The 27,528-nt window shown below is 44.0% G+C and overlaps 1 long non-coding RNA gene across 1 annotated transcript; it reads left to right on the top strand.

The window, feature by feature from the left end:
- Nucleotides 1–231: 231 nt before the first annotated feature.
- LOC111867832 lies at nt 232–24,390 on the top strand. The gene is made up of 3 exons (XR_002843403.2): nt 232–330; nt 8,380–8,498; nt 24,179–24,390. It is a non-coding gene; the product is annotated as an uncharacterized LOC111867832 (long non-coding RNA).
- The last annotated feature ends 3,138 nt before the right edge of the window (nt 24,391–27,528 follow it).

Genomic DNA, 27,528 nt, shown 5'->3' with positions numbered 1-27,528 from the left:
GAGAAAAATCTTGCCCCCGCCGGGAATCGAACCTCGGGCATCAAACTAATCGCTCGACATAATCTTTGGTGTGGATGTTGGGCTGTTGCTATAAGGGAGGTGCTGACATCGACTCTAGGTCTCTAGGCAGACAATGCTGTGGCTAGTGCACAGAGAAACCAATGCATGATCAGGCGAAATGGCCGTTTTGAATTCCAAGTTTAACCGCTAGAATGAGCCACGAGCATTCGATCATATGAGACGTCCGAACCTGTTTATATTACACGAGACACCTGATGGACTAAACTCCGCTATTTCTGACTTCATTGCTGGAGCTAGAGAAACTGAAATGTAAGTGTCTACTAATGCTGCACTGAACCTTTAAAAATAACATTAGTTTCAAAGTACGCATTGGACGCTGAATTTTCTTTGAGGTTATTTTATGACGATGTCACAATTCCATGACAGGAAACAGGAAACAAAGGATTGTATATATGCCACATCGATAAAGGTTTTCTTGGCTTTCTTTCCTCTTCAATCACATGAGCAGTTTGGTTGCCAGGTTCCAAGTTGCTACTGCGTGCTTCTCATGCATCCTTCCCAGTTCATCAAAAGCAAACACTTTCGTGTGGAGGCCTAAAAATTAGTATTCCAAATTATTCCATTCAATTAATCAGAAAATGAAAATTGCGCAGTCCCTATTGACAGTGGTTCTCGAAACTGCCTATTTAACATGAAAATAACGAAAGCTTTCCCTGAACACCGAGGCTAGTGAGCACTGTTCAGGTCCTGCATGACCTCCATGCTACCAGGCAGTTACTGTTTACACGTAACGGACAACTTCAAAGGCGCATAACAGACATCTCATTTCATAAGCAAAGAAGTTTTATTATGAAGTTTACGATTTCACTTGACAGACGTAGAATTGATTCAGTGATCTCGCGCTGCTTACTCTGGGACGTACTGTGCATACAGTTCTGGCGCAACTGATCCACAAATGCGAACTTGTGCGGATTGCGTGAAAGTTCCTATTGTTGCAGCGAGGAACCCGAGAGTCCTCGTGCTCTGTAGAAGAGTTACGCGAGGCACTGAGTGCACTCTCGGTAGAATCTCCTTCCTCATTCAATATTTGTTTTGCGGTGTCAGCAATCTTTCCCATTATATGGGACACTCAACTCTACCAGCGCAGGTTGCCACACAAGTGCAGCTGTTGCAACAAGGGCCAGATCGAATACTGCAATTAACTTCTTCGTTACGGCTTCTGAAGTAACGAGGTAAAAGTAAAAGCTAAGATGCCCCTGTGCTTTTTTAAGAGCTATGCCACAGGGGAGTGGAGGTATATCTCGACATATTATTAAGCTTGGCACCAGCTAAAGGTGAGTAGTAGGTTTCATGCTCGAACCCAAGCGCCCAAGAGGTTGGGTAGGCCCCAGGACCTGCCGACTTCTCTTGGGAAGAGAGAAATGTCTGCCCTTGTCGGAAATTTAATCCGAGTAGCTTTGCCCCAAACTAGTCGCTGTGCTGAGCTAATTTGTCTCTGCCCACCCAACAACACTTTCTGTATTTTAATATCCTTATAAAATGCATCTAAGTAGATCACAATGATAAAGGATTATCCTTGAGCCGTGCTCTTAAATGGGAAGATAATATTAAAATGAATCTAAAAACATTAGGCAGTCAGAACGTGGATTGGATTCAACTGGCCAGTAGAAGGACAATTAAACATTTATGTGAAAAATATAATGAACCCTTGGGTGGCACACAAGGCTGGGAATTTCCTCACTAGCTGGGTGGCTGCTACCTTCTCACGGAGTAGGTTAGTTTGTTTGTTAGACACGAATAACGACAGAATGCAAATGTTTGGTGTGGAGGCTCTTGTGCTCTGCGTCATTTGAGAGATGAATAAAGAAACCGGCAGTTTTACATTACTGATGCTACGGAATTAGAAAGCAGAGAAATGGACTGACATATTGCTTATACCACGTTTCATGACAACCTGTCAGTTGCTTCTTATGGAAGGGACAAACATGCGGACGTGTTGCGTCATGTACCATAAGCCTCTGTTTCCTTAAAAAGAAATACGAAAGCGTGCTAAAAATGAACGCTGCAATGGGCCTTGTGCTAAGGCAAGTTAAAATGTAGCACTTCATTTTGCTCATTGTATACAGAAACTCCGGGGCACGCGGTAGCATACCTGGTTCAGGCACTATGCTACAATCCGGAAGGCTGCAGGTTCGATTCCCGATGAGGTCACTGGATTTTTCAATTGACCTAATCCTTCTAGCCGCACTATGGCCCTAATAGAAATAAGTACCAGAAATTTTCCTGAGTGTAAAAGGCGGCCGGCCTGCGCGTAAGGCTGACAAACTCACCGCCATCTGTGAGCCGACTGTCTAGAAAATGTGGGAGCCTCGACGTCTCACAAAAATATGGGCCTTCACGGCCTGTTAGAGGGATAGCTTCACCTTTTTTTTTATACATATATTTTTCTGCTCCTGTTTCTACTTCCAGCCTGTCCCATCTTCAGTTGATTTCATCTCTCCAATTTGTCTTGGTCTTCCTGTTCTCCTGTGTCCTTCTTCGTTGTAATTTAATGGTGTCTTCGGGAGGTACTTTTCCCCCATTCGTGAAATGCGGACAATTCATTTTTCTGTTTCGTAGTTCAGAATCGTGGCCGACGGCTGGGGCGGGGCGGGGCGGGGAATCCTGGAGACGTCCATGTTCTCATCACAGGCACGTGAATGGCCCCATGTTTCTGTATTTGTTTCGAACTGCAGGAGGGCAAATACATTCACTGGTCCCCGGAACATCACTTCACTTTCTTCCTCTCTTTTATCCGAGAGAGTCAGTCTTCCGGTTACCTGTACTTCAGCATTGTGACTGCCATCGCTTCAGCTGTGCGCTTTGTACGTTTCCCCGAGAGTAAGGACCAATTACTTCTTATGTTATACAGATCTCGTACTTGCTTGCAAAAATGAAGGAAACAGAATGTGTACACTTTACGTACCGCCTCTGTGATAGTTGGATCTGAGTGTCTTCCTTTCTAACAGTGGAGCAGTAACGAATCTTTAATATCAGTTCATTACGCGGACGCCATATGTTGATGCCGGTACAACCCAACTGTTGCTGGACTTCGAGACGCGAACAAACCTATCCAATTCTTTCTTCCGTGACACCATTAGTATCCTCGTGCGTCGTGGCCAGAGAAATCAGGTAACAGAACGCGCCCTCTGCGTTACAACTTCAATATTTCACACACAACTCAGATCGATTTACATCAGCTCGCTCACATGTAACGCTAGTCTGCGTGGCATGAAACACATCTTCAGTGCTCGGTAAGAAGGGTTAAAGTCAAATTTTGTCAGTTTTTACTTATGTTGAGGTTTAAAGTTCTCCAAAGCAATCAACATGAACATTGCTGTCTCCTGGGATGTGATGCCATTTTGTTTGGTACAAAAGAACCCAAGATTTGGAGGAGCATTCAAAGTAACATGAGAAAACACAACGCATGCTTGTGCTGAGCTCCATATGTTTTGTACAATTAGATTTACAGCAATGGATTTATGTAATAAAGTAAGTGAACAACAGTGAGGAACATCAAAACAGCAAATAAATTATCTGCAGAAGCTGTACAGTCAAGGTGACATTCTCACTGTAATTCCTTACTGCTCTTCTGGGCATCGCTGCTTGTGCTTATTTCTTTCTGAGCGGTACTGTACTTGGCCAACCTCGTTTCGTATTCCCCTTAGGCTATTCGAGAACATCTCTGCATTGATATTTCTGAATATAAGCAGTTCCTAATCACGAATCCAATTTGGCGTCCATGAAAGGAACAGACACAGGGCGGTATGTTATCTCGCGTGATCTCTCATTCTTGTGGTTCGTGCCTCGACTCAAAGTTCCCGCACTCTAAACCCGTGTAGGTGTAAATCATTTGACCAAAGTGCTGCACGAACTTTGAAACTAGGATAAAACACTGGATACCATGACTATTTTTGGGCCGCGCCATAGCTCAAGCGGTTAGTCGCTGGCTTCCCACAGCGGCTGCCCGGGTTCGATCCCAGGTCTGGTCAAGTGGGATCTGTGATGGAAAAAGTGGCGCAGGAGCAGATTTTCTCCGAGTACTTCGGTTTCCCCTGCCAGTCTTCATTCCACCAATTGCTCCACAATCACCCTCACCTATCATCTGGGGCTGGTACAATAGGCCAGAAGCGGCCGCAGTACAAGGGACTTAGTCCCACCCCACCAGCACTAAAGAAATGCTATTTTTGCGGGGCACGCGGTAGCGTAGCTGGTTGAGGCGCTACGCTACAAGCCCGCAGATCGCGGATTCGCTTCGCGATGTCATTAGACTTTTCAGTTGACCTAACCTTCCAGCCGCACTATGGCCCCTGGGGTCGACTCAGCCTCTAACAGAAATGAGTACCCGGAATCTTCCTGGGGGGGGGTAAGGGCAGCTGCAGCGTAAGGCTGACAACCCCACAGCCATCCTTGAGCCGATTGTCTAGAAAACGTGGGATCCTCGACGCCTTACAACTCTATGGACCTTCACGGCCTGTTACAGGGAAAGTTGTACATATTTATGAATATTTTTGCGATTTTATTTCATTTCTTGACTAGTTTTGATTTAGTACTTAAAACAGACCATGACAAAACCCTCCTGCCAATATTTTCACTGCAGTTTTTGCATCTCATGTAACGCTCAAGTTGATATTAAATCCACGATCCTGAGGTCTTCTTGAGAAACTGATAGTCGCTATTCTTGTGAAGAAATTCCCAGCCTTTTAGGAAACTCGAAGATCCACTATCATATTCACAAGACTCCACCAACAGAATCTATCCTGAGTCAAATCAATCCATTCCTTGCTTTCATATACCCATATTTGTTTAATGTGCGTTTTAATATTATCCTTGATCTACGTTCAGTTTATCAGTTGCAAACGAACAGTTTTTTTTTTAATTTCAGATACATTCCAGTCCTTCTGCTGAAAATTCTATCAGTTTCATTTTGTGAACAATGTTCACATTTTTTCCAATTCTCTTGGTCAGGACTCTGCAACCATTGCAATTTAGTTTGCTTCTTTCCATCAAACAATTTTGAAAAACAAATTCGACAAAGCATGGTTATGATGATTTAACTCAAAATAATGTAAACTCTCTTCAGCCGATGTTTCGATATCCTCTCTGGTATCTAATCAAAGGTCTTCAAAGCAGTGAATCTACTTGAGACATTTACCGTGGCCAGTTCTTCCGGAGTCACAAGTCAACTTTGTTCCTTCACATTTAACGGCGACGCTGAGCCTCCACACGTTGCATAACTGAGTACTGAGTTCGATGGAATATCGGCATATCCCCGAACAGACGGAGAAAATAACGAGAAATTTCGGTGGCCACAATCAATTCGCCTTCTTGGATTCGAAACGAGGCCTGTAGGTCCAATCTCTAAGACGATTTGTGGCTTCTTTCATTCACTCACCCACTCACTCACACTACAACGTTCACGCTGAAGAGAACTGACAGTTGCATATCATGTCGTGTTGTCCGGAGAAGTTCTGCTTGCTCCTTAATTGGCTCACCATAAGTTCCCCCGCAAGTATACGAACTTCGTCGGACTTCACGGCGTCACATCCCGGAATATAACAACTGCTGTGAGAGCCTCAAATCATTCTCATGCCTCATCTGACCTTTGTAAAAAATACACTGTCGTTAAACAATAAGCGACACACGGAATCACCATCTTGTGAAATTAATAACAATATTAGCAGGATCAACCAACTGCACAGAGCAGTTCCTTCAACAGAAGCAACCAATCATCCAATTGGCAAAGTAATTAATTACATTATTCACAAGAGTCCGCCACTGGATCCTATTCTGAGCCAGCTGAATCCAGTGCGACCTATATCATTAACTATTAAGTCGACGTCAAAAATTCTAAGTACATTCAACAGTGCAGTTACGTAATAATTCATGCATTTAATGTCGGCCATGACAGTTGACACGATCCTGACAATTAAGCACTAAGAGAATACCACGGCAACACACCAACTTACCGGTATGCGAACACGAGACGCCACAGACGGTAATGATCGACTTGGACCCCTGAGAGTAATGCACTTGTATTTATAAGACTGAGTCTGGGGGGGGGGTTACGTGACCTACCTTGTTCACATCGGTACAGCACCAAGAGAAAGGGCCCTCTTCACTCTCGCCTTCAAACAAGTGACTCTCGCTTCTCATGAAGATCTCACAAACTTCAGAAGGCTCGTGTTTCGTCTGGGTCTGATTTGTGTCAGAGTTGAAGCGTCGCGGTAACAAGGAGGTTAGCCCAAATTAACTTAATTCCGAGTTAGAGATAATGAACAAAAAGTCTGAACGTACCGCAATAGAAGTCATTACGTCACTCCGAATGCTCTCCTCGCAAGCGAAAGTAACTTACGTCCCTGTGCTTAATTACACGCCAAGGCATCGAGACGTATGGAGTAATGGAGGTATAGCTCCACGCATAATTAACCTAGACGCCAGAGGGGCGGAATAGCAAGCTTCACGCTATTGCCGCACTGCACTTGGGGAATTCGGACAGGAAGCTGTGCGGCTCAGAGCCGGTCTGGACGCCGTGGGAAAGAGAAAACCTCTTTCCCCTGCTGGGAATCGAGCCTCGATTGCTCGGTCGCCCATCCTGTAGCCTAATCAGGATACAGACGTGAGCACAGCGTGGCACAACTAAACCAGTTCACTCACGAACTCGACGGGGAGGAATTCCATTTGAGAAACTGATAGTGGTTCAGCTGATCCATACCTCTCCCGTCTTACATAAAACCCGAGGTTTCATGGCCGTGTCTACGAAGTCCGCCACTGGTCCCTGTCCTGAGCCAGACGAATCTAGTCCATACCCTCATACTCGGCTATTTTTAGAATCAATATTAATGTTATCCTCCGTACTAGCCCCCCCCCCAGTCCTTGTATCAGTGCAATAAAGAAGTGTCCCGCGATTACAGTACCCGAGTGGCTTATAGTTCCTACTTCCCAATTTATGTCTCTTAGAGACCTTAATCATCCCGAAGAAGCCAGTATTTTGCTCTGTCTAAACATGTTCGAGGGCGCACCGTTTGCAGCATCAAAAGTATTTCCAGATATAAGTGTGCTGTTGAGTTCATGGAGGTTGGAAAACTGTGCAACCTGCAGCCAGTGGTCCCTAGAAGCGTCAGGCAGGATATCTGAATGCCGCGAGAAAACGAGAAGTATAGTAGTTGTCCCTGACGAGATTCGAACCGGGCACTTCTACAATACAATTCGAGAGCATTACCGGTTGAACCAAGTTGTCCGGTAATTTCGTTCGGTAACTTCCTGAGTAACATCAGGATTTTGTTTATATGCATAACGTGTCTTGGCCCATACAGCTCAGACAGCTGTAATTATCCTAACACAAATCCATGAACACAAGTTTCGCCGGAGGAGCGGATGGTCTAGCCTGTAAGGCGTTTTGCACCATTGGCATCCTACCTAGCTGAACCTTAAAATATCAAACACACACGCACACACACCTCGAAACCCTTCGTCAAAGTCCTGAGTTTTGGCACTGTGGCCACTTTCCATTGTTACCTTTGCACGAGCCTGGCGTCCCTATCGTCCACTAATACAGAGAACTGTTTCTGGAAGACCCACCCGAAGCAAAGCTGCGTCCTGTTGTCAGTAAACCGACAAACTGTGCGAGACTCTTTGGTCTCTTCCCGCCCATACCCTCCGCTCTTACGTTAAGAAACCCCAACGGGCGACTCAACAATGTTATTAAGAAACGTAAGGAAGTGTTCCCATCCTAATTATGTCACAGATTGAAGTAATTACAGAGTTTCACAAGTCTAGCCTGAATGAGATCATATTGGGAAGAAACGCGTCGCATTCCTCTCGTACAGTTCTCTCAGGAACGTGGAGGTTCCGGCTGGCACACAGCTCACTTTGCTTATGTGAGAAATGCCTCAAAGAGCAGACACCTCATTACTGAATTGAAATGAAAATCTGTTTGTAACATTCGAGAAAACGCACATGCGAATATGGCATTTTGCAACAACATTCCAGGGGAAACTAAATATCAAGATATAGGGCGCGCCATAGCTCAACCGGTTAGTCGCTGGCTTTCCACCGCGGCGTCCCGGGTTCGAGCCTCAGTCTCGTCAAGTGGGATTTGTGGTGGACAAAGTGGCGCTGGGGAGAGTTTTCTCCGAGTACTTAGGTTTCCCCTGCCAAATCTTCATTCCACTAAATTCTCCATCATCATAATCACCCGGGGCGGGTACAATAGGGCAATCAGTGGCCGCCGTGCCGAGTGGACCCAGTTGGACTCCACCCCCCACTAAGCGAATTTTAAAAGAAAAAGATCAAGACATAAAGCGTTCCTTGTTACAGACTCACACTTCACTTGTGGCCACTTCTGCGCTACCAAAGGCTCTCCACAACAGAAACATTACTGCTGATGTAAATGTTCCCGCTTCAGTGCCTCTGGCTGTGTCATTCACATGCGTAAGGTAATGTCGGTCAGGCAGCTGCCTGCAAACTTACGGTGATTCATACACTTCTGAAGAAGTTTACAGTTTGGGTATGCAAATCCTTTTCTCCTCCATAGATTACAAACTATTTCAGACAATTAAAACTACTAACTTGTTCCACTATCCTATCACTACTGCGCGTCTCGCGCATAACGGTTTCCGTCCCTCCGCGTTTTCGAACATATCCGCGAAAACTGTTGTACAGTTACGATTTAAGGTTTTCGCAGCGGTGGTTAAGAATAAAACTATCTTCTGGGATATTAACGCCGTGTAGCCGGCTGAAACTCAACTTACGTTTCGGAGGAACATCCCCCCTCCATCTTCATGGTTCAATAAGATACCAGCGTAAAAGCAGATGAAGATGGAGGCAGTACGTTCTTTCGAAACGTCGGTTGACTTACAACGTACTGCATGACATAACCCAGAAGATAGAATTCTTCAGAGGAGCAGTAACTAAAAGTATGCCGCATAATTAAGAAGGAAACACGCGACACTAGACAACGGAACGAAACAAATGTTAACAGTGTAATATTGCCAAATTGCAGTCACTTATTTTCCTTAACAAGTCTCTCGTGTTTTCGCCGAAATACAAGGGAGGACGCCCGATTTGTGCTGAAACGGCCTGCAATCACACACAACAATTGTGTAAATACGGAGTTTTGTACAGTGTGCATTGTTAGCAGCCAGGCAGCATGCTCTGAGTGCGCGCCGTTCCCACATTAAGCAAACCCATGCGGCCTTCTCGGGTCCTGCGATGTTACGTAAGCCTAATGACAGATGTACACAAATCCAATTGTCTACTTCCATAGCTTTTGTAGGAGTGAGGTTAGGACACGAAATTTGACCCGGCCAATTCATTTGTTCGCTTCCCGTCAGTCATTGCAAAAATGTTCGCGGTGCGGGCCTATGTTCCAGCCGCCGCACGAGTATTGCAAAGCGACTGGAAGGAAGATGTAGTGCCCTCAACACCAAATTTCATGCATGTCCATCCAGCAGTTCTCCGGTCGTTTCATGCAACTGCATGGACTGACTGCGCGCCGCAGGATTGCCAACATTCCTGAGGAGGGATGAAGTCCCGGAACTGTCCCGCTGTGGGAACATTTCCTACGCTGCTTGTGGGGCAGTCTCCCCGAAACATCTTCGGAAACGCCTCGAAGCGAGAACACAAAATGCAGAGCTATGAGCAATCTCATAATCTGAACGCACCTCCTTCTGGCAGATTCACTAGGTAGGGGTAACATTAATCCTGTGTTTAAGTGACGACCACACCAGGAAGATGTATGGGGGAGTGGAGATGTAGTTCCGCATATTCTTAACCTCTGCGGAAGATGGGTGTGAGTGGTCAGGTGAGCCTGACGCTCACCCCGGGGAATGAGTCCGCGGCACCCATTGGGTAAGATACTGGATGGACCCCAAAGTCGGTTTGAGAGCGGCAGAGAAACGTTTTTGCCTCTGGAGAGAAACAAAGTGCGATTCCTCCGTGATGCAGACCGAAAGCTAAATTCCATGCTCCTGTTAGTTGCTCATCAGCCAGCTCCTTGTTTGCAATGTGAAGGTGCAGAACTGGCAACACTGCTGTAGCATGTAGGTTGATCTTAATGGAGCCATTGAGCCCGGGGTCTCGGGTTGTGGTCCCTTTTATTGCGATGTGTCACTGTGACGCAGCAATGAGAGAGACAGATGTAGAGAGTGGGTTTCCCAACGAGGCAGGAAGTGTCTGTAGCGTGGTAAAGGTTTTACAGCCACATGTGTGAATATGGACATGTATGGGTGTGAAACTTGGTCTTTCACATTACAGAAAGAACATGAATAAAGTTTTGGAACAGGGTGCTGATAGGAGTATCTGAGTCAAAAAGAGACAAACTGACTAGAAAGATGGGAAAAGAACTGCGTAATGGGGCCCATCACAATTTGTAATTTTTGGCGAATATTATTAGGGCGATCAGAGCAAGAAGAGATAACCACAGTATGTAGCACGCACGGGTGATATGTGAAGTGCATACAGATTTTGGTAGGAAATCCTGAAAGGAAGAGACAACTTGGAAGACCTAGGCGTAGACGGGAGAATGGATCTAATTGGAACAAAATGGGAGAGTGTGGACCGGATTCATCTGGCTTAGGATAGGGAGCTTTGAAGGACAATTGTGAATAAGACAAAGGAGCCTCAGGTTGCACAGGAGAGGGGGAATGCTTTGACTAGCTGAGCGACTGCAGGCTTCTCTAGACAGTCTGTGCTGCATGGCGTTGGTAAGTTTACTTTGTCATTATCAGAGGCCCAAAGCTGCAACGGCAGAGGAGGAGCGACATGGTCAGGAGCCAAAAGATGTTACAGTCATGCAAGCTCTGCCTGTCAATGAACACGTGAAATAAAAACAAAAGCTGGAGATGTTGAAACATTAGAAACCGAGAAGAGAGCTTAATCATATTTCACTCTAGCAAACAAATGAACGCGCACATCTGCATAACAGTCCGACGGCTATTAAAATCTGAAAGGCTTCACCAATTGTTGTTGATGCGCTGTGACTTTCAGTTGCCGCAAGCGCAGGAAAGTGTGTCGCCATGTTGTCTGACCGACGCGACGTTCCACTCAAAGAGACGCGTGGCGAACAATGTAACCAGGATCATATTTGTGAGGGTCGGCGTTCAACTCCAGTCGCCGGAAATATCCAGGATCATTCTAACTAAATTTCATTACACAAGAAATGATCTTCCGGCTAATAAAGGAATATTTATCTCACTACATTTCGTTTATGAATATAAAATTATATTTCAGGCCCCTCAAAATGTCTATCAGTCCCAAAATGTATTCTTAAACTCGATAATGATATACGTACATTGCGATGAGTAAAAATTACAAAACTGGAGAATTTGATTGCTTCTGGGAATCTCTGATATTTCATGTATGTGCATTGAAATTGCAATGGAAATTGTTGCGGCCATGGGCACTACACTCGGTCACCCTGCGCTTCCCTCTCTGTAAACCATCTTCTCACATTCCTGCCCTTAAGGGGCAACCTGAGACTGCGATTTCACTCTATATGCACGGTATGAACTTCCGAACTTCTGGAAGCGCTGACAAACTTATACCGGGATAATAATTTCTGTAAAATAAAAATGCCCACTAAACAGTTCTGATATGTATCGTGCCCTATGACCACCTTTCGGCAAAGGTGCACACTGTAATACCGATTTAAGAATTCCTTCCGAACCCAACATTAATTTATTGTAATAAGAAAAGTGTAGTTAATTAAACACCACTCCATGAAAAAGGGTGTGTTGAGGTACAGCTCCACTCTCGTTAACCATATTATCAGACGGAAGCGAGTAGTCAGCTTCACGCCTCGGCCGCTTTACCCCTGGTATCCATTGTATACGAGGCTGAGCATGACATCAGAACCGGTCAGGACGCCATGAAGAAATGGAGAATCCCTTGCCTTTGCAGGAAATGGCGGTAGAGCAACCAGCAGCCCAGTTGCTGCAGCTCCAAGGATTTGCAAGGGGGGAAATCAAAACTGGAACCGAAAGAGTCCCGTTTCTTCTCGTAATGCGTGACATTTCATTTACACATTTGCTGCTTGCGATCGACTGGAAGAGACGACAAGAGGAGGTGCATATTTAGATATGTAACCGCAAGCTCAGAGCCACCTGCTTACGCGTTAGCGGATTGTCTTCAACTTTGATATTACACCAATGGCTACTTTCTGAAAATAGTACCTGAAGAGGGTGGCAATGTTTGTTTCGGTCGATACTGATCGATTCCAGTGACTTCTTTCTTCTAATGCTCCCGATGCATGGGTGTGAAACCTGGTTCCTCACTTGGATGAAAGAATTACAGAGACTGGAGAAAACTGTGAAATCACAGAACATGTGACACGTATGAAGAAGTTAATGAATGGCTACGAACATTGTTTGGAACAGGCGAAGAGAGGAGACCACCTGGGAGGCTTGAAAATAAACCTGAAGATAATATTAAAGTAAATCTTTAAGATATATGGTGCAAAGTTGTGCAGTGAAATCAAGACGGGTCCAGTGCAGACCCTTGCGAGTATAGTAATGTACCTTCGAGTACCATGTGATTTGGTTAATTCCTTGAATTGCTTAGAGACAATCAACTCATTAAAGAGTGCTCCATCCCATGGAGATGTTCACGTACTGCATATGGTGTCAAGGTTGAGAATATACGGAGATTTACCTCCAGTCTCCTGCAAGTCTGCATGGCATCGTGCATAACTGATTACATCTAAGAACCTTATTGACTTTACGTCCACCGCAACAAAGTGCTGTATATGTGTCCTTGGTTCAATCCGAGACCTGATGCCACACATGTGCAAATGTGGACGTCATATAGACCGAGAATTGTGTAATATACGTAATTATATGTTTTGTCTCGTGATGCACATCTGCACGTTCCTTTGTTTCTTATATATAAGCTCCATTCTGATGCTTCAGTATGGCCGGTCTAAAGCCTGCAATTAATACTTTTTGTTTTCTCGGTGAAAGTGGCCACCAAGACAACCGGACTTCAAAGCGTCGGCAAAGTTGCACATTTCCATAAAATTTGTAATTATAACTTGGGTTGTGTGGGCAGCAGGACACGTGCAAAAGTTAAAAAGAAATTAAAAATACGAATTGCGCAAGAATTCTGACGTCTTCGCTCACTCTTCCTCTCTCGAAAACTGCAAGACATGCGGCAACAGTGCCCCCCGGTGTTTCGCTCCTCTCTAGAACTTTTGTTCGGAACAGTTTTCCATCTGGTGAGTATGTGGTGATGCCTCTGGACTCCAGACCTTCCATGTGAGTGCCTCTTACCGCTCTTTCGTTCTGATTCTGCTTTTACTATTTTTACAAATTTTATTCCAAGTCTTCAGTATAAAAGGTAACTCTATCCCTGTAACAGGCCGTGAAGGCCCATTGGGTTGCGAGACGTCGAGGTTCCCACCTTTTCTAGACAATCAGCTCACAGATGGCGGTAAGGTTGTCAGCTTCAAGCACCGGGCGCCCCTTACCCCCAGGAAGATTCCTGGTACTAATTTCTGTTAGAGACTGAGTCCGCAGGGACATAGTGCGGCTGGAAGGATTAGGTCAATTGAAAAAATTAATGACCTTCTTGGGACTTGAGCCCACGACCTTCCAACTTGTAGCATAGTGCCTCAGCCAACTATGCTACCGCGTGTCCCCGAATATGCGAGTAATTTTATGAAAATGCGTTTGGTGGTTCATGCGGACAGATGGACAGACAGACGGATGGAAGCGGACAGACTTTCTTTGCAGTGCTCCGTTAGGCATTCTCGTTCGTAAAGTCCGAACCTGCGCGCGGTTCTGAAAATGAAATTATGTCTCGAGTGACACTCGTCGGGTTTAGGATCGGAAGGAAGTGAGACATGGACAAAAACGGCAGGAAAATAGAGGAAAGGAAGTAACCACGGAAGGAGGGACACAGGAAATATCCTTGCGGTAAGAGTGAATCTTGAGGTGCGGAAATAACCACGCATGTAACTGAAGAGCGAGTCTATATAAACTGGTACTTGTAAGTCGCTTTGGGCTTTCAGGTGACGTTTCGACAAGTACTTTCTCTTGCAGCCACGCGCTTTCATTCGCTGCGTAGAATTGTGGAAACTCGACTTCAGCGTTCAGCTAAACTGTCTGACCAAACAAAGGGGCAGAAAATGTGGGTCCATTTTCACTTTTTCTCCGCATCTCTGCAGCGTCAACTTGTCCGACACCGGTGTCATGAGGGTAGTCTAACTGCTTGGCTGCAACGGAACGGCTTACGATTTTCTCCTAATAATTCGAAGCCTGACATTCATCTAAATGGAATTATATTTTGTGTGTTACTTAATGACACTATCAGCATCTGTACTAATAGGACAAATTCGGAAGGATTTGAAATGTAGTTGTCGTTGCCTAACCAAGGCACTAACCAGGCATTTGACTGGAGTGACTTTGGCAAATCACGAAATCCCTTAGTTAGGAGAGCCGATGCTCCGACCGAGACTAGAACCGAGCACCTCCCAAACTCTGCTTATGGCTCTGCCCCTACCTTTCCTTTCCTATGTTATGTCCACATTTCTGCTCTCCGCCCTGAAGATGGAGGCAGCAGCAGGTTCCTACAAAATTTGGTATATATTTAAGATTTGAGGCTTTCACGGCGGTNGCAGATTTCTTATATTTTTTCTTCTACCTTGAAGATGGAGGCGATACGTTCCTCCGAAACGTCGGTTAACACCACATATACACGGTGCCAAATCCCAAAAAACTGCTTTCTTCTTGGTATATATTGCCACGTCGCGTAGTGTTCGCGACTCAGACGGGGTTTGGACTAGTGACTCCATTTATTGACCACTTCACCACCCGACTTTGAACTACAAATAATTACAGGGCCATCGCTAATCCTCACACTTCGCAATCACTGCTGCAAACATTAAGTTTCCTCCAGGCTGCAATGTCTTCACTAGCCGTTTCCTGGCAACGGCTTCTAACAGTTGAGATTCTTCAGTTTCCCGCACTCATGCTATTCCCGGCTGGCCACCGCCTCACAGCCTGCTCGGTAAACGTATGATTATTACAGCGCGCTGGTTCCAGACTCTCGTCTGGGAGGGCTTTGTTCGAACCCAGCTTGGGGCGCCAGCTATCCTGCCTAAGGGTTTCCTTCATTTCCCCTGCATTCAACTTGCAGGATAGTACCTTCATTACGCAGCGACCTCTTCGTTTCAGATCCTCTCCAGTTCATTAGTCATACCACCACCCCAAGCTATAGTCTGCGAGCGTCACAGAGTAACCCCCAGAAGTGAAAACGCGAAGCCGAATTATGAGAATCAGAGGCCCGCGCAGAAACAAGCTCTTTCTGTCCGAATGGAGCGCAATCAACGCGCTCGTTAAGCGCGCAAGAACAAGGCTACTCAAACACGCATAGCCTTTGAAAATGAAAGTTGATGTCCTCCGTCCTTCAGCTGCTGCTTCTTGCGGGTGTAGGCACAACAGGTACATCCCGGACATCACTAATGGTGAGAAACCGCTCGCGAGGTGCTCTGCTCAACCCCTGGCCGGGCCACCAGCTACCCGCACTGACATTTGTCCTGGATTTCCTCAGTTCCTCCGCGCAAATGCCGGGACAATACCTCGACTATACCACGACCAGTTTCTTCCGTCATCCAGCCGTCCAGCTTCGTAACATTGTTGCATCTATGCTGTGTGAAAATAGACGGGGTTTGGATTGCTAATTGGATTTATTGAACTCTCTGATACAGCGTGTGACTACTATACAGTTCACCATTACACACACCACACAGTGGTGTCCACAGTCGCGTCCTCACTTCCGTTGCTTTGTAGCGGCTTCCAACGGCGTATGTTCCCCCTCTTGTGCGTTTCAGAACGGTTCACGGCCTCAGCTACCAGCTTATAACAGCAACAGCTCACACCGACTGAACCACAGCAGTCCTCTAACTCAGTCACTCCAACTACCTCAGCTGACTTTCACCAACTGTTCTGCTTATAACATTTCGGCACGGACCGCGTAGAAAATACCGCTTCCCATTATTGTTGTGTCCAGTTGTTGCCGTAGAAACATTCTTGTTTGCTAAGACGTTACTCCGTTACGGCTGTAATATATTGGCTTATTTCGCGGTCGTTGCCTAGCAACGGGTCTACATACTACAATATATTCCAGTTACTGAGAGTGTAACCCACAAAATAAGTAACTATACTACAAGAGTCCCGATGCATTTCTCTGAAATTTGTCACTATAATCAGCAGTGGATGGCTCTTGTGAGCACAGTAATAAACCTTCGGGTTCCATAAAATGTTGGAAAGTTCTTGAGTAGGGGCGCAACTGGCGGGTTCTCAAGGTCTCAGCTCCACGGAGTAAGTTAGTCTCTAACCAATTTACAGCACGCTTTTATATTCATCTGCTCTCTCTTCAAAGAAACAAAGTGTATGGCACATCTTGGCGTAAATGGGAGGGTAATATTAAAATGGAAATCGACGTATACATTATGCCTGTGCTCGAAAGTCACTAAGTCTTAACTTCGACCCCAGTCCCAGAGTCCTTATCCTTGGGGGACCAGCCCTCGGTGCCCATTGGATAGGAGCTTGGTGGACCCCAGAGGCGGTCTGGACGTCGGGGGTTCGAATACCGCTTACCTTATGGTCTAGCCTGCAGCGTAGCCATTGCACTGATTGATAATCTTAGGGACATTAACACGAATATTCAAGAAACAGAGTGGGAGGGTGTATATTTGATTTATCTGGCTCAGGATAGAGACCAGTGGCGGAATCCTGTGAACCTAGTAATGAAATTGGGTTCTACAAATGGCAGGATATTCTTCAGTAGATGAGCAACTCTTAGCTTGTCTGGAAGGACTACTTTACATGGCGTTGATAATGGCGACTAAAGGTTTCGTGTCTGTGTGCTTGTCTTTCCGTGCGTCTCAAAGTAACAACATTTAGACGTCCATGTTCGCGAGCCTCGACGTCTTGTATTCGCAGTCGCCCTACGTGCCCGTAAACTGTACGCGGTGTTAACTACCTACCAATCCGCCTGCTGTTTCCATATTTTCCCGACTCGGATCGTTTCGCTTGGGTAACCGACGGCCCTCTTAAGGGCCTGACCGATTAATATTTCTTGGTTCCAGTCGATTCCCTGTGACTTCTCTTGCAGAGCGTGGTTACAATTACATTGACCCTCGCGGTGTCGGGTGAACTGCTGGAGGCTTAACCAGCACGGTCATTTTTGTTTCAGGCTCCGTGCATATTCGCCCTCTGAGAGCTGTGTGTGGCCTATATCAGTCCTGGGTTATAGGCCCGGTTCCTTCTACTTGCCGCCTGCATTTTGCTGGTTTCTTTCTTTGTTTACTCATCGATTCTGAAGATGACGGCGCTAAGTTCATTCGACACGTCAGCGAACTTCTACCGAAGTAAACGGCGTTACAACTTGGATACGCGACTGCCACGTTTCTGCTTTCGTCCCAATTGTTTGTCTCCGAAACTTAAGTTCGCATCGAGTGCCGACAGCAAAATTTGTCGGGTGAATAGAACTGAGGTGTCCCGCCCGAAAACGGGTTTAGGCAGTTGCATATGTTCTCAGAGTTGCAACGTATCGAAGAATTATCGTAAACTTTTCTATGACCATAGCATCTTCTTCGTCGAAGAGTAAACCAAGAAAGAAAACAACCACAAGCCTGCCGCTTGCTTCTGTTGGTTTCTTCAGGGACTAATCCCTTGACCCTGAGGTGGGGATGATATATTGCTTCAAAACGAAGGGCTTTCTCCGAACTGTACAAGGTTAAATCCGAGAATACCGTATTCTTCGTGGCGCATTCACGTCTTTATGAGGGTTATCATCAGTTTCAGTGACACAAGGAGAAATTTTGTCTACAGACAACTTTGTGGGGCCGAGTGTCTGGAAAACGACGCAACTGTCGTCTTCAGGACACAAAGTAGGAGCATGTCTAGACAAACAATATTCAGTTAGCGTCATTGCTTTAGTTTCCAATGCCTCTGGTAGATGGAGGAAATATCAGGTACCGAGGGCCGACCTCGTTGGCTGAACGGGTCTGAGAGCACACACCAGTACCGGTANATAATAATAATAGCGTCATTGCTTGAGGCAGCTTCTGCGACAAGTGACTGACGCCTGAGTCAGTTTCGACTGCAATAGCAGAACTTCGGACTCTACAGCCGAGCAACTGCCGTCTGCTCAAGGAACGAACGCTCTGTGGTGGGGGGTGAGTCACGTTCAGTACATCTGTTTCTATTCCCACGTGGTCACATGGGTTTCAGAGCCGAAAGGCTAGCCAATATATAAACACAGGGGCTGAATGAACCCCGTGACACGACCTTCACACCGAAGTTCAGAAAGATCGACTAATTGGTCCGCAATTTTAAGGACATACAAATTGTACAGCAAAACAAATACACGCAACTACTGTCGTAAGGCGATTATAATGTGGAACCTTGCCTAAAATTCGTCTCTGCATACGGTTCACGACTCTCTAATGTCAAAGGTGCTGCACACGTCACGAGTTCGAGTCCAGCCAAAGTTACGTAACAGACGTGTTGACGTTTTAGAATTGCTTCCTCTACCGCATGAAGGGTCACTGACTACACCTCTCTCACGCACATGCGCAGTACTACCAGTCTGCTGGCTGGGCACTTACGTAGAGATATTTGTAGAGATATTTCTCTGAAGCCGCCGAGACTCAGATGAGGATAACATTAAGATGGGTGTTAGGATGGGCGATCATGCCCCTCAGTCCTGCGACCCCCATTGTAGGTTGGTGCCTGTTCTCGGCTAGGCCCGCAGAAGGGAAAGCCAGTGCCCGAAAGGGGTACCGATATTCACGAGGCCCCGTCACAGCCGCCCCTCGCGACCCTCTTGCTGGAGAAGGCACGGCGCTGTAGACTTGGCCTCTGGCTCCAACTCAACATGGCACAACTTCTCTCGCCCTCTTCTCTTATCAGTTTCTTCTCACTTCTCTCTTTCCTCAATTTTCATATTCTTGTTGTCCCTTGTTTTCGTTATATCTCCTTCAGCGTCTTTTCCTATTTATTGCTCTTCCTTCCCTTAAGCTTTTTTTTTGTCCTCCCTTCCTTTTCTCTCGTTTCTTTCCTATTTCTCCCTCCTTTCTCCATCTTCATACACTTTCCGTGACTGATTTTCATTCTCTTCCTTCTCTCTTTCTCTAGTTCTTTCTTTCTACCTTTCTTCTATCTTATAAATCACATTTATAGTAGTTATTTAAAACTCAAGCTCTGTAATTCAAATTATGGTCTTCTGGAGCAACCATGAAGACGGAAGCAGTACGTTCCTTCGAAACATTTGTAACCACCTACAACACGACACGATGTCACAACCCAGGAGACCAAGATATGTCTATCAGTCTGACACGTGTGACGTAGGTAAAGTTGTCCTTGTGCTTAATTAAGCACCGCGCCATGATGACGTGTGGGGGAGTGACTATAGATGGAGGTGAGTCTTCGGCTTCACATCCACTGACAGCCCCAGAGCCGGTGCGTACGCTGTCGAGAGTAAGTGGAACCGAACCTCGATTCGTCGGTCGTCTCTATACCGACTGAGCTGCCCCGCCACCGTTGTGTAAAGTAGACAAACGTCAATTAACTGCATACACATATGTGCAGCTGCGCAGCTCTTCCCGCCCGAGGTACTGTTACGTCACTGCGGCTGCGCGCACACTGAAGTGAGCAGAGCTGCCAACACGGCCAACAAAACACAACTACCTGGCTTGCCCGTAACTTTGTGTCATCCTAGCTTCGCATGGCGGCGAATCTTTTGGGATGTAATGCCGTGTAGTCTGGAAGCTGATTATCAATCTTCAGATGAAGTTTGTTTGTTTCTCTTAAATGTTGGTAACCATGTGCAAGACTACATGGTGTCACGTTTTAGTAGACTACAGCCTAAGACACCCGTCACCATCGCCTGGTCGTACATCTCCCGACTACCGACTCTGTACATGTCTCTGTGCAATTCAATGGTGGGTGTGTTAGTGGTAACACAGCGCGCCAACAGAGCGCTGCACACGCTTTTGCCGATAGCAGAAATTATGGCAGTAAGTGAATCTGCCAACAGTAGTCTCTCTGTCGTCAGCTGCCGGCATATTCATGTAAATATGTTACTTAGAACTTGATGAAACCTGCATCTTTGGAGAGTATTGCCACGTGTTTCTAGGTGTGACTATAGACGGGGTTTGGATTGGGGAATGGGATTTATGAACCACTCAGAACTGAAGTAATTACAGCGCTGTTGGCTGAGTGGTTATTTGCCTGAACGAATTGCTCGTCTGAGTCTTCGGCTGGTTGTGTCTGTTTCACTGCTAGACTCACTGGCTAAGTACCTGGAGGCCGTTCAGTGTAACGCCGGCCCGCGCGTTCCCCTTGGCTACTGTGTGCCCAGTTGCAGCGCCGACCCCACGAAGGAGGAACAGTGTCAAGGCGAGCCACTGCGCTGAAGAGCACAGAAATGTCTTAATGTTCGGCCCAATGTGGGGCGCACTCCCCCAGCATTGTGCCCTATTTACGTATTTTCATATCGTTTCTAAGACTAGCGAAACAGCCGCTGAGAGAATTCGAAAGGGAGTCCCATCATTTGTTATATAAACTCTTAACGTCCCCCGTTTCTCCCGTACTCCTTCCCTCTCGTGCATGCCACGGTAATATCCCTACACTTATGATGCGGGACAATTTTCCGATATAATTGGCCTTCAAGTTTCAGGTATCCGTATTTGATATGCCAACTTACAGATCCATCATTATTGCTGAACAGTCTGAGAGATTGGTGAGGCGCATTATAGAGTACAACTAAGACTAATAATGGTTACTCTTAAAGCTTTTGTAAAAGGAAAACACGTAAGAAGCCACCATTTGCATTTGTATTATACGGCAAAACACTGATACACAGCTGTCGCGCATTCAAAAACTCGTTTTCTCAAACCGAGAAAGTTACTAGCACATCTGACGCTCTGCTACACTGCTTTGAAGCGAACTGATGCACATACAATTAGTTGACGCTGAAACGTCGAGACAGTCATTTGTTCCAAGTTACGAACACTGTTGCCACACGACTTACTTACTATACGGGGAAAATTATCGGAAAGGGAACAGACAGGAGCTGCAAATGTGCAGCGACTCATAGTCCAGAGCTACCTGCTTCACTTCTTTAAATTACAGAGCCCCCTAGTAGAGTAACCAGCAAATGAATATATTATCTTAAAATTAGTTAATTCAAACAGATTTCGGAAATGTGGTAATATCTTAGGCTAATTTATTTTTGAAACTGCAGGCTATAGGAGCGTGTAGTCCGCTAAAGTCAACAGACGTTTCTGAGGACAATGTCGCCTCCATGTTCAGGGCCCAAGAATAAAATAAGCTAGAAACCAGGGTGAAGTAGATAGCAATAGATCGTCTTGACGTCAGAACACACCTAACATGTCAGTCCTGCGCAGTGAGGTCCTCTGGAGCTGTCACAGGCAACACAATTAACACGCAATGATGCGTAAAGCCTGAGACTAAATGAAGAAAAGTGCTCAAGTAACTCTGATATGTCATTTGCAGTCGTCACAAAAATGTCAAGATTCTCGTGGGCACTGCAAGGAGGTGAAGGGCTTGTCCCAGTGAGGAGAAAGTCTGCACCAAGTGCGTCCACTCAAGTCCACTGTAGACACAGAGGAAAGGAAATGCGAGACGTTCCGGGAAGAAACGGCGATGACTTCCTGTCAGAAAAACAGAAGAACCCATGAATTAAACATTAGGGCCTATGTCCTCTGAGAGTATATCTGTATGCTTACAAGACACGCCACGTCAAAGTTAAAAATGCTTATGGTTCATGAGCTACAGCATTCAAATAAATTAAAAAAAAAATGGGTTTTGCGTTGCCTTCGTGTGAGAGGAACGTGCCCAGCGCCGCTGCACACTGCACTCATATCTCTCAAGCATTCCAAAAATTTCAGATTCCAAACAAACAATTATAATCCTGTCAATGCAATGCATCTCCTTCTGTTTCCTCCTCTGTGTGAAAGGTAAAGTTGTCCTGTGCTTAACTAATTAAGCACTATGCCACAAAGATGTGGTGGGGGGAGGGGGGAGTGGATGTAGTGTGAAAGTGATTAGAACCATAGGAACAGCAGACAACGACTTACATGGAGGTTGCGTTTATTAACAATTGATGAATTTATACGTTTGTAACTACTACTGAAGAAAATCACGAGAAACTTATGGATGATAGAACTCCCTATAAAGCTGTTTCGTCCGTCTGTTCGTCACTTCTAATAAAATCGGATCATCCCCTAAACATTATCGTAATTTTGTCGAATTTGTATGAGACATTGCCGAACCGCGCATCACGGCCCGAGAAACACTGATAAGCTGGAAGTTTTATCTTTTGAAGGTGTGATTCTGTATCTGTTGAGAAACTACAAATACATTTGTATGTCATGTGTACCTGAATTTTATGTGAGCATTGTCAAATTTAAGAGAGAAGTGAAAGCCTTCGTATTTTTCCTCTTTTTCTTTTGTAAATCCAAACGACCAGACGGGAGTGGGCATACGTATACGAGTATGAACGTACAAACCATGAATTGTAAGATTTTAGGCTTTCGCGGCGGTGACTATGAAGAAAGCAGTCTTCTGGGATTTGGCACCGTGTATATGTGGTGTTAACCAACGTTTCGGAGGAACGTATCGCCGGTACCGGTTCTCATGGTCTCTTCGCTTGCGGATTTCTTATATTTTTCCTTCTACCCTGAAGATGGAGGCGATACGTTCCTCCGAAACGTCGGTTAACACCACATATACACGGTGCCAAATCCCAGAAGACTGCTTTCTTCAAACCATGAATTGTTAGTGATTGCCGGCCATGCGTAAGAAGAGAGAGGAAACCAAAAACTGCAAGATTAAAAAGAAGGTTAAATAAATGCTAGTTGTTAATGGCTTAATCAGATTGCAATTTGTACGATATTATGTGGAAATTACAATAAAATAATTTCTATAATAAACTATGCTAAAATAAAGCACCTATGATAGATAAAACCATAAAAATTCACATTAAAATTAGTAATTACTATTAAAAAAATCCTTCAGTGAATAAAAAGAATTCAATAGAAGGTAATTTTTTAGAGTATTTTTAAATTGATTCTTATTATCAGACAATTTTTTGTGCAAGGAGGTAAGTGATTAAATGCCTTTATACCTATATAATAAACACCATTTTTATAGACAGACAGCCTTGGTTGTGAAGGTTAAAAATTATTTTTACCTCTGGTGTTCATATCATATAACTCTGAATTTGTTTTCGATAAGGAAATATTTTCAATTACAAAAAATAGTAATGAAAATATATACTGACAATAAAACGGTAATATATATAGTTTCTTAAACAACTCCCTACAGGAATCCCTATTTCTGGAATTTGTAATAATCCTTATGGCCTTTTATTTTGTAGTTTAAATATATTGATACTATAAGGGGAATTCCCCCAGAAGATTATACCATATGACATAACTGCATGAAAATAAGAATAGTAAATCATCCTTAGTGATTCATGGGACACAAAGGGTCTTAAAGATCTAATAGCATAACATGCTTTGCTTAATTTAACCATAAGTCCATCAGTATGATGCTTCCATGACAAGGAGCTATCAACTTCAATACTTGTTATTAAAATCTACACTTCTTTCATTCATTCTTCACAGATTACAATTTTGCTTCAATAGTACAGTTCTGTATTCATGAAAATTCTTGAAAGGATCATTTCAAAAGTATTTTTATTGAAGGTTTTACAGACTTTAAATGTAAAAACCCTTTTACATTATTTCATTTTTGATCTCTATGCCTGAGATAGAATTCTCAGCCTCTTTAAAAGACACAGTTTTCATGATCAGTGTTTTAAAGGTTTCTGCAATTAAAGGAACAAAGTTAGCATTATGTTAGTGACGAGAACTGCCTCGAATCAAGTTTCCCGCCCATTTATTTCAATTTGGAGCTGTGTGCCAGAGTGCTGCAGCTCTTTGCTTTTGGGACTACATCCATACCTCTGTCTGACTCTAACATTTCATGTTCAGGGGTTGTAACATGAAGTTATGAACAAGCATGACAGTTATTTTTATCAGTTACATGTGATTTGTTAATACAGGGAATATTATTTATTTCAGAAAATTCAAACCATCGAATGTCACTCAAGTTTATTTGGAAGAGAAGACTAATGTCAGATAGCAGAAGGTAACAGCATTTAGAAGATTCTTGGACCCAACATTGCTGTGAAGATGAGCCATCTGTGATACAGATATCTTAATTTAAAGATAGGACATTATTTTACGGAATTTTATTTGTTTAATTCTGGTCAGTCACTCTAACAATTACAAAGACAAAAACAACACCGTCCAGTGTGACTACTTAAGTTTTATTATTTGAAAACTCATCACCCTTACATGTTTTGATCCCTACGGATCATCCTCAGAGGTCATCAATACTTTTTCCAGAAACTACTATTACAATAGGTGTCAAATTATATACATACACATATAATGTCTGAAATACACAATGTATATGATGTTCAACTTTTCACAGTCACAGCATCCTTCCTGGTATTAAAATTTTTAAAGTTTTTTAAAAATGTTGTTGTTTAAGATTAAAATTTTTAAACCATGCAGGTTCATGTCAATTCTCCTATTGTCTTTCTTGGAGGTGGCTGATCTTGTGCCTCCTGTCTATCTTGAGAAAGGAGATTCTTAGTATTGTCCATGTTTGCTCGTTGTTTGCTGTGTACACAACACATACTTTATAAATTAAGAATGCAGAGATCTCGTACAGATGGTTATTGATTCTTTTCTACAAAATGCGGGAGCCTTGAAGACTCACAACCCTATGGACCTACACAGCCTGTTAATGGGATAGTTTACCTTTCTTTTTCCTTTCTTTACCAGTACAGCCTATCCAAGTTTCCCATAGTCCTTAACCTAGAAAGATACCCCACTTCAGTCATGTAGCCTGAGCCTAGTCTAGCTAACATTAATGTGAGATGTTCAGGCTGACTTGATCCCGCTCTGAACTGCACAGCCAGGGCATTCAGCCACCATGAGCTTTGCCTAGGATAGCTAGGCCAGACTAGCAGGAGACCTAGCTAAGGCAAGTGAAAAGCCTAATTTTCCCATGTTTCCAGGCTTAAATAGCTCATTACTCCCATCCCTCACCCACAGCAAGCAGGCCAAATCTAATTGTCATAGAATTTAGGTTCTGACAGGGACTTGAAGTGGCTAGATTAATGACTGTGGAACAAGCATATATATTCCTGAAGAATAACCTAGCCTGGTCATTGCTGCACATGACGACTAGCCTGAAAATAGCGTAGCTATCCAGGCTAGTCAGCTGAGATCTAATGTATCTTAGCAATAAACAAAAGCAGTTCAAAACCTGCCTCCATCTGCAGATAGTGTCATAATCCCGACGACAGATGTCACGAAAGGCCAATCGTCAAACCACGTGATCATATCGACCAATCACAATCGCTGTAAGCTTTGCTGAATTTGGGCCAATGATAACACAGTTTGTGTCGAACAGCAAAAGTATGATGTGGTGGTAATCGCGGTAAGTGCAATATCTCGCTACCTTCGTTGATGGATTTAGTTTGGTTTCGCTTATTAGGTTGGTCAGATGGGAGGAGGCAGGGGTGAGTTTGGTTATGTTAAATTCAATTAAGGTTAAAAGTAAAGTAAAGCTATTCCTCTAACAGGCCATGAAGGCCCATAGGGTCGTGAGACGTTAAGGGTCCCACATTACCTTGACAATCGGCTCAAAGATGGCGGTAAGCTTGTCAGCCTTACGCGCTCGCCGCGCTTCACTCCCGAGGAAAATTATTTAATTAATTCCTGGTACTCATTTCCGCTCATTTCTGTTAGAGGCTGAGTAAACCCCAGGGCCTAGTGCGGCCGGAAGGATTAGGTCAATTAAAAGAAATCCAGTGACCTCATCGGGACTTGAACCCGCGACCTTCACAGGATTTTAATTAATTAGTAATATTCGGTAATATTTACGTACGTTGAGGTAGTGTGACGTTACATTTCATAATGTAAAAGCTTTCTGTGTATGCCTTGATGATTTGATATAAATTTGTTCAGTAAGCAGGAGACGAGTGTACTTGACAAATATTGTTCATCGTACATCTTCGTGAATATATAAATTTGAATCATATAGACTCTTATTGTAGGTGCAGCTGCAGTTCTGCAGTTGGGTTATGGTTAAACGTGTCTGTGCTTCAGCTCTGAGGTGGTTGTAAAGGTAAATGTAAGCCCGTCACTGTGATCGAAATAATTAACAAACTCACAGTATGCTGCGGAATGAAACAGATATGTCATGTAATAACAGAGTTATAGATGCTGATTTCATGTGCAAAATAATGATTACTCTTAATATTCTTGTTAGAAATTGAGAATTTGAAGTATGCCATTATGGGATCATATTGGAGAGAGAGGGAAGGACTTCTTAGAAATGTTATGCAGGTTTATATGATTCGTTATTAGAAGAAAAGATTAATATTATTACAGGTACTTACGAAACAGCACTTCACAGTATAGATTAGCTTGTATTTGGCTCATGAAATTTGGCGTTGTAGGAGAGTTTATAAGTAGATACAAATTTTGTGTTAGACACTTTTCTGTATTGGTAAATATGAGTTTGGTCATAGTGAACTGTAAGTAATGAAGCTTCACTGTTTCAGTTACTTTCTTTGCAAATAATTTTGCAGTATGAAAGTATGTGTTGACTCCCATCAATTCTCCATGCCTTACATAGTCGTTTGAGTGGTTTGTAGCCATATTGTATTAATTGTTGAGCAGAGTGTTAACACTGTGTAATGATGGAACTGATACATAACTCAGGTCCTGGGGAAGATCAGCATTTTCATTTTATGAGCTGATTGTCCTTGACGTTGGTTATTGTGCTTGAATATTCTTGTTCAATTTGTTTCCGGTTCTTCTAGAACCAATATTTGGTCCTCGCTAATAATCTAATGTAGATAATTGCATTTTATAAAATCTGTAATGTTGTATTTTAGCGTCCTGTTACACTGATTTTCATCCATGATATGTATGCCGTGTCCGTCTTGTGCACTCAATTTCACCTGTTATTTCACAACATGTTTCGGCAACATAGTGCCATCATCAGGTGCTCCATTTACATTAATCTATTGCATTGCTTGCCATTATGTCATTGTAAAATTATTTAAAAAATATTTTTAAATATTCGTCAATTACAATAAATTTTTATACACTAAAATCTTGTTAAGATATTCATCTTATATGTCCCAATTCAAACCCACGCCTGGTTCCTCCACTATGGGAGTCGTGTCTTTCTTATGTAGCTGCGTGCGTTGTATTGCTGGATGTACAACACACGCAGCTACATAAGAAAGACAGTATATACACAATTAAAACATAAGAACGACTCCCATAGGGGACGAATGGCGTTACACAGGAGTTTGATATATGACATGTAAGATGATAGATCT

The sequence above is a fragment of the Cryptotermes secundus genome, unplaced genomic scaffold, assembly GCF_002891405.2.
Source record: "Cryptotermes secundus unplaced genomic scaffold, Csec_1.0 scaffold2252, whole genome shotgun sequence".
NCBI classification, from domain to species: Eukaryota; Metazoa; Arthropoda; class Insecta; order Blattodea; family Kalotermitidae; genus Cryptotermes; species Cryptotermes secundus.
Note: the sequence above shows the minus strand (reverse complement) of the source record. Positions and strands in the feature narration are given on the sequence as shown.